The 8,475-nt window shown below is 40.8% G+C and overlaps 1 long non-coding RNA gene across 1 annotated transcript; it reads right to left on the bottom strand.

Moving 5' to 3' along the window:
- Nucleotides 1-271: 271 nt before the first annotated feature.
- Nucleotides 272-4,574, bottom strand: LOC139599538 (uncharacterized). The gene is made up of 3 exons (XR_011682256.1): nucleotides 4,469-4,574; nucleotides 4,169-4,362; nucleotides 272-2,546 (listed from the first exon to the last, which is right to left on the bottom strand). It is a non-coding gene; the product is annotated as an uncharacterized lncRNA (long non-coding RNA).
- Nucleotides 4,575-8,475: the final 3,901 nt, after the last annotated feature.

The following is an 8,475-nucleotide window of genomic DNA, read 5'->3' as shown; positions in this document are numbered from 1 at the left end:
ATTTGGAGCTTTACCTCTAAATATTAGCTCTGTGCATTGCAGGGTGCAGTATAATGCACAGGGACTGCAGCCCAGTGTGGTCTGGATCCTGTTAAACTGAATTACCAAACACGAATCAAAGCCCCAGACGAAGTGGTGGCTTTCCTTGTCTGTGGAAGTAACCCAGTACAACTGGCATTCGTGAAATCTCTGTAGCACAAACAGCAGCCCACACCACTACCCTCAGATGAGGTGGGGTGATTAGACCTCATCCTCAGAGTCATCAACTGAAAATCTCATAAACACCCTTGACAACAGCCACTCCTATCCACAGTTCTGTAAAATCTTAAATGGAAAAATAATACAAGATGTTTACATTTAACAACTGCAGGTTAGTCATAACTATTCTACTGCTTGGAATCAGCACAAATCCAAAGCAATTATTTAAGGCTGAATATCTATTCCAGCAATTTAGTGCTGATATTTTGGTTAGACACCACATTATTCATCATCCACAAATCCACGAGCTCTCAAAACTAAAGAACAGGATGCAGAGTACACAATATATTCACATAATTAGGCTGCCAGTAACTGTGGCCAGAGATTTTACTTCTTACACATTTCTAAATCTTTTCAAGTTGCTCTGTATACTGTGCAATTATGATAGTTGAAGGGCACTGTAGGAAAAAAGTTGTTATACTAGTACACCATCCTTTAGCTTGTTTTAATGAGGTTTTCTGCACTTCAGCAGTCATCAACTTCTAAGAGCTGTCCTGCCTTGCACTTCTGCATTATTAATACCAGCACCATCCACACAGCTACAGTAAAGGTCTGTCATTATTTCCATTATTAACCGATATTTCCAAGGATTTATAGCTCAAATGCAGAATAGCCCTTCAGTTCATTTTTTGCTGAATTTAAAGGAACACTTGGATCAGCAATCTACGAATTCAGCCAGTTTCTGGGTAGGTTTTGACACACCAGAGGTTAACAGCTCCATAATGGCCATTATGGTGTGTTGTGTGAACAGTCTCCAGTTACTGCTGCTGCTGCTGCATTGTCTATCTCTAGCTGCAATCAAGCTTCTACCCACTCCTCTGGGAGTCTGGTTCCTTCTAACACATCAACAGCCCGCATGAAAAGTCTATCACGAAAGAATAGAGATGTATTTTATATTTTAAGTCATAATTATACTTTGGGGGGTAAACGTTCAAAATGAATTATTGTTTGTTAGGAGTATTTCATAAGGAGCGAAAGGAATTTAATGTATGCACATTTTCTTGTGCTAAAGTAACATTACATAAAGAAACAAAATTCAGCCACAAAATTGCAGATAAATTACTGATAAGAATCTACCAGTGCATGAAAGTGAATACATGGACAAGTAAAACCCTCAATCAGCAGAGTAAATTTCCTTGGCTGCACTAAGGAAACACAGCAAACTTTGTTCTGATCTGTGGTTTTCCACCCAAGTATAAACAGTGCAGCTGATTTTTTAAAGTAAAATACTGGGTTATCTGTTCAGATTGTCAGTCTTAAATCTGAATAATGTCTTCTACAATATTTAAGATGTTTAATGTGTGTTAGGTGGAGCTGATTTTTTAAAAAGCTCCATTACCAAGTACATAAAGCATATTTGACCTTGAATGTAGTTCAAGGTTTGCTTCCCTTACTGTGTTTCAGAAACTCACTTTGGATGACTGCAGAGGCTGTTTATCCATCCTCCCTGGTGATGCTTTGCACCTCCATCACAGGTTCTAAACTGCAGTCCTCCGATGCCAATGGAAGGATTGCCATCAATTTAACAGGGCTTGGAATTAGGCCCAGAATAGATAACTATGTGAAGCAATGACAGTGGGATTTATTTACACATTTTTGACCTGTCCACACACTGTAGAGTAAATCAGGAATGCTGCAGTGCACTTGAAAAAGAAAAATGAAAAACAAAGAGACCAAAGCATAAAATCCCAAAACAAATAGGTTCAAATTTAACCTCCAATGTTCATAATTGTTCCATTTATGACACTCTGCCTTGTAGCTGAAACCTCCATTCTTCTCCAGAACATGACTCCTGTTAGTCTAGGAGAAAACCCAGTCTTTGTTGTGACTTATTTTGACAGCTTTAATATAATTTTCCACCTGGCATCTGGAAAGTTTTCCATTTTCACTTTCCACCAATGTCTCACTTTTGTTTCCCAGCATGTGTCGCGTTCGCGCCGCACCTGTCAGCGGTGTGTGCGCCTTAGCACCGCGCTGCGAACGCGCGCGCCTCCCCTCTCCTCCCGCCCCAGGGACAATCACTGCCTTCAGCACCTCTTTTGCAGTGAGATATTGCCCCTCTTAATAATGACAGCACCAGATAACCTCCTTCACGCCATCACCTGCTTCGGAGAGAGCGGAGATACTTTTACAATCTTCTAATTCATCTGGCTCCCTGAAATGTTGCTCAGGTCTTGAAGCTGTCACTAAATGGTTGAGGTCTTTTTGCTGTATTTTTTGGTGCTCCTTGTTCCTTTGGTGTCCCACTTTCACAAATATGAAGCATTTCTTCAGAGACCACCAGAAACCTTAATTAAAAAAAAAAAAAAAAAGAAAGCACATCAGCTAATGAGTGAGATAAAAAGTTATGTTCTTTTTGATGCTGTTCTAAGCAACTGAATCTTGCAGATTCAGAATTAAGTCAGTGCTTCAGTGCTGGCCTGGAATATTCTCAGGAGAAAATATACAGTTTGATCACTTGGAAAGAAGAATATTATCAATTTTTTATTTTTTCCCCCAGATCTCTGGTTCAGAGATGGAAGCTACAGTTCATTTTAGCAGACATCAACTTAGGATTTAGATCTGACTTGGATTTCTTGCCTGCCCCAAAGAACACAATTCTCTGCTCCCTATTGCTGCAGTCATATAAAAAAACTAGTCAGACCTCAGACCCAGGAACATCAGAACATACAGTCCTACTTGTTTCCTTGCTGATTCCCCAAAGCAGAGAGAAGATGGGAGCAGAGCAAAGCAAAGCCAGATGGAAATCATGCTGGAGGGTATTGATTGACTAGTGTCTAGGCAGGCTATAAATTACCACTTCTCATGCAAAGAGGAGGGTGAGCAGAGCTGCAGAGCTGTCTCAGGGCACAGTGCTTGGACTGTGCTGTTCATGCAGGATCAGCTAAATTCGGGTTGTGCCTAAGGCACAGGGAAAGCCAGGCTTTGCTCTCTCTCCAGTGCTCATCTTGGAGGAGACATCATTTCTGGAAATATGAGTGATTCTTGCAGCAGAACAAAAGCAACTCCTATTAAGTCAAAAGACTTAATGCTTTCAAGTATTGTCTATGCTCTTAAAATCCTGCTCCATACTCCATAAATGATTATAATTATATAGCATGACAAAAAACCAAGACCTAATAGATGTGGGATATATAAAAGGGGAAGTATTCAGCATAAGCTTATTGGAGCTGAAAGTACCAGAGATGATTGATTGCTTAGACACAAGTCAGGAAAGTGGTCTAAAAATTATTAACCATAATTGCAATTTGTCTATTAAATGTTTCATCTAACATTATGATATATTTAGAAACAATCCTGCCATCCACTAATACACAATTTGCTCCTTGTGGCAAACAGCAGGGCTGCGTGCCTGGATCTGTTTGGAAGAAGGATGTTTATTGGGAAGCATATCACTTATTCCATTTCAAAAGACATTAGTGTGATTATACACTTAACTACACCTCAGTGACTTCCACTGTTTTTACAGAATACTCTTTAATCCAACAGATAGCAAAGAAAGTTTTTAATACAACTTGCCTTAGTTAGTTATTACAGGTTTCTGTTGCTGTTTGTGCAAGGGTGGAAGAGTTAAAGGTTTAAAAGGCAGAAAGTTTTCCTCTTGTTTTGACTAAACTAGGGGAAACGTGCTGGAGCTGTGCAGAATTTGATTGCCAAACACAGATAGAAGATACACAGTGAGAAAAGATAGTAATGGTTTAACCCAGCTGATGTAAGAAACAAACTCCAAGGATGCCCATGTTTCCTTCTTTTATCAAAGCACTGTTAATCTTTAATCAGGAAAACAGTTCTGAGAACAGCTCTTTGTGCACAGCTGAACAGACACCAAAACTTGGAAGTTAATAGGATCACTGAAGAATGAGACTATTAAATGATTGTCCTAATAAATCTGTGAGTGAGATGTACAAACCCAGAGGAGTTCAAATTCTGCTTCCACGTGGATGTGCAGCAAGTCCAGGTTAAACCTTGCAAAATCAGCAGTAAGGAGGCAGTTGGGTTCAGAAGAGCATTGGGTTCCTGTGCACTTTTTTCCAGCTCAGATAACAAATCCTCTTGGGCATTAAAATTTCTGAGGAGTCCAAATCAACTTCTTAATTCAAAAATCTAAAGAAATCAAGAAAATTTAAGGGAGTATTTAACTACTTGTATATTAATGTCGCTTCATTGAACAGCAGGTGATGTAGTCCATGATATTTATCAGCAGAAATACCTTAAATCTTAGTTTTCTGCACTGCTACAATGTCGAAACATCACTTAAAGTCCACAACCAGCTAGCCCCAGGCCTCTCCATCAGGAACTGGTAACGGAAATATAGCATAACAGGCTTAGTTGTACATCTTTTCTGCTCCTGTAAGAAACAAAGTCAATTTTATAGACCTTGTAACTTAAACATCAAGATGAGGCAGTGTCTAGAAAGCAGATGAGAATACCTGGGTGACACATTTTGTGAATCACAGTTATTACTCCATTCAGAGCTGCCTCTACAAACTGAGTCTCTTGATCTGTCATTCATACCCATCTTTTGTTTAAGATTTTATGGGCAGAGAACATCTATGCTTCACCTAAAATAAAAAGGTACTTAGTGCTATTTAGAGCAAATATCTGAACCTTAAAAGGCTAGCAAGTGAATGGGGGTTTTAATTTTATTTGCAGAATGCAAGATGATTGCTGTTCATTTGTACGTAGTGGTCTAAGCACCCATGTAAAAGCTTCTCTTTACATGAAGAGTATTGATATACATATATATCTTCCTGAATCAGTAAATTTGGAGAGATTTACAGAAGGTCAGTCAAAGATGCACACATAGCAGTCAGAATTATGTCTTCCTAAGAGCATAAGAAAAAAAACCCCATGATTTCCAGGGTCCAGTTGAACTCCTGATCTCTCTACTGAGTGTTGTTTGTAGAAATAATCATAATTGTGGCATTTGTCTAGTAAGAACCATTTACAAAAGTGCCTTTACATTGAAAAAATCCCATTGTTGTCCACTGATGTTGCCTTATGCCTCTTAGAATGGTGCTAAGCAGAAATGTACAGTATGTAGGATTTCACCTGACCTGTTAACACTTACATAAGAGTTTTCCAGTAAGCAGAGGATTCGTTACAGGGATTATTGGTTTTTGTGCAATGTTGATTTTCCTCCAGCTGCCAGGTTCAAGAACCAAAAGGTATGTAGTGCTTGACATAGGCACTTTTGGCTTCTGACCTTTAGATGTAGCTTGGCTTTCATTTCTGCATAATCAGCTTTTCTATCCTGTTGTTTAGCTTTTAGTGTTATAAAATGCTTGAAATGTTAACCAAAGCTGTTTTCCTGGGGAAAGAGTATAGAACAAATCTCACTTGAAACAGAAGACAAGGTTTAGCCCACGTTGCTGCTTTTGTGCTGCTATTGAAGGAGAAAACAGTTTCTAGTAAATGCTTTTCATTTCAATTAAGAACTTACTATTTCCATTACAGTAACCTAGAGAGAACCCAGCAGGGACTGTCTGTGGCACAGACAAAAATGAGAAGAGATAATGATCATGTTTAATTAGCTTTTAAATTTCTCTAGCTGGGAAATATCAACCAAACTAGGAGAATTCATAAGAACAGGGAGAAATTGTCACCTCCCAGTCACCTCCCTAGGAGATGATAAAGGCTTGGGGATGTAGTTACATGTCCAAAGTCAAAATGGGAAATCCATAGCAGAGGAAGAAACAAAACCTAAACCTTCAGAATCTGCCCCCACTCTTACTGGTTAAAGCCATCCTTCTTCAAAAGAGTCAACTCAAGAAGGATGTACAGAACTGTGACCAGTGGGTCAGACTGCAAGTAAAAAGTGACTGAAATGTTGAGGGAGAACAAAGGTATGTGGGAGGATTTAAAGAAAAGAGAAAAAGCCTGTGGCACAGGTAGAGCTGGGGAACCCTGAAAGGACACCTGCCAGCACAGTGCTGCTAGCAGGCAAAGCATCACAGAGAAATCATGAACAGTGTGCAGGAGGAAGGAGCCAGGGGAGCCAGGCTTGTCCCATCCTACAAAAAACAAACAAATTTAGAATATAAGAAGGTGCTTCCCTGTCATTTCTTTATGCCTGAGGAGGTGAGGTCTCTGTAAAGGGGCACAGCTAGCAGAACACCACAGGAAGCTGAAATTCTTGAACGAGAGGTGCTTGAACTCACGTGCAAGGATTTGTCTGTTCCCTACTCAAGTAGGAAGCAGGAAGTCCTTGACAGCTGCAAGCACACACCTCTGTGGTAAAGAGATTTCACTCCAGCAAGGGTAACCATTTCTATTTGCAAACTGGATTTGGAGCCATCCGGGCTTTGTGGGACTGAGTGGAGTAGATACTGAAAGATAAAGGGAACACAAACCTTTTGCTGGCTGTTTTTCACTCTGGTTAGTATGGTTTGTCCCCTTTTCTCCTGGCTGTGGTTCTGCTGTTCACCCAGCAAAAAAAACCTGCAGTAACCATGCAAAAATCATAATTCTGTTGTGGCTAGGGTAAAGTTGGTCAAAGTCTTGGTGGGCCCAAACTCTCCATATGACTGAGACTTTCTGCAGTAGATGAGAAGAGCTCCCAAGCTAACAGAATTACACATACCTGGCCACTGGTCAGGTACCAGTGGCTACAGAGCCCATTACTCACATATTCACACTGAAACTTGACAGTTTTTGGTTTTTTTTTAAAGACAGTATTCCTTTAGGGAAGAGTCCGCAGATTAGAGTCACAGCTCAAGAAATGGCTCCAGAGGAGTGACTGCTTATCAAAGTTAAAATTTCATGTCTCAATCCCATCTCCAGAGCTGAGCCTGTGAAAGTGAGCCTAAAAATAAAGTAATAGTAATAACAATAATAACTATTTTATCTGCCAAAGCAGAACAACAAGCAATAAACCAGTGTGCCCATGGTGTAATGTCAGCCTTGGCATGTACTGTGGCACAACCAGGACTTTCCCTAAAATACAGCTCAGGTTTGATCACTTGAGCTGATACTAAACAAAGTTGGTGACTTTGTTTAGAGACTTTAAACATGCACCGGTGCATCTTCCTGGCTGCTGAAATTTGCTTCCATTTGTTTTGAGAAATCTCTGTTGTCAAGCTGAAAATGCTGGACAGGTTAATGGAAGTACAGTCTTAATCTTGATAAATCTGGATATTTTTTCCCAGTCCTCCACCATCAGAACAAGCCACTTCATTTTGAACACGGGCCAAAAAAATCACATTGCCTTTTGTAAGGATCCACAAACAGCATATTTTACAGTCTGCCCAATCCTGCATGGATTAGGGTTGGAAGGGAGGTGAGCAGGAGGTAAAGCACGGTGCCCCCAGCTTGCTGCTACCTGTTGTGGCTGGTGGCAGAGGCTCAGTCTCAGGGTTCACACGTGGAGGGGAGCGTGCAGCACACGTAGCAGAGCCCCCAGCCCTCCTGCAGATGGGTCAGTGCTGAAGAGCTGCTGCAAGAGAGGGGCTGTGAGGTGGAAATGTGCCCGGCGCCGTGCAGGGTCTGGAACGAGCCCTTGGCTCACTCACAGGCTCTTTTGCAACCTCAGGCAATTTGCACGGTTCACGTTTTCTTTTGGAAATGGAGAGAACGATCCCTGCCCTGCTCTCTCTGAGCTTGCAAGGGCTGCCCTTGGGTCTGGACTCTGTGGCATCCAGTCCAGCAGCTGTCAGAGAGTGCTCAGTGTCAGCTGAGCAAAACACCACAGAAATAGCAGTCCAGAGGCAGTGCTCTTCCGTTAGTAGAACAGCTCAGAGAATCTTTAAAAAACCTACAGTTTTATAGCTAAATACCCAAGTGACAAACTCCTTGGAGGTGACAATATGTAGGAGAACTAGCAATGGGAGGGAAGTAGAATTTCTGAGTGTTATTATATGCCATTAACAACTTTCAGATCTCACTGTGAGTGCTTTGTTGCACCTTGGTTTGTAGTGATGAGTTAAGCTTCCTAATGACACTTTTTCTGAGCATCTAAAAAACCTTTACATTTATTGAGTTCTAGTAAGTCTGTAAAACCTGAAGTGCTCAAAAACTTCTGTTTTGAGCAACCTGAATGGTGTCCATCAAAGCAAAAATCCTAAAACCCCTCCTTTCAAGGCACTTGTTGAACACTGTCATCTTGAAATGTCAGATTCACACACATTTAAATGATTTGACAGCTTCCAAGAAGGCACCTGATAAGCATCACATTCAAGTGTCAAGAAGCAGAGAGAAAAAGTGCCAAAAAAAGTTCAA

The sequence above is a fragment of the Agelaius tricolor genome, unplaced genomic scaffold (assembly GCF_023055355.1).
Source record: "Agelaius tricolor isolate 1412-34295 unplaced genomic scaffold, bAgeTri1.0.p SCAF_23, whole genome shotgun sequence".
Taxonomy (NCBI): domain Eukaryota; kingdom Metazoa; phylum Chordata; class Aves; order Passeriformes; family Icteridae; genus Agelaius; species Agelaius tricolor.
Note: the sequence above shows the minus strand (reverse complement) of the source record. Positions and strands in the feature narration are given on the sequence as shown.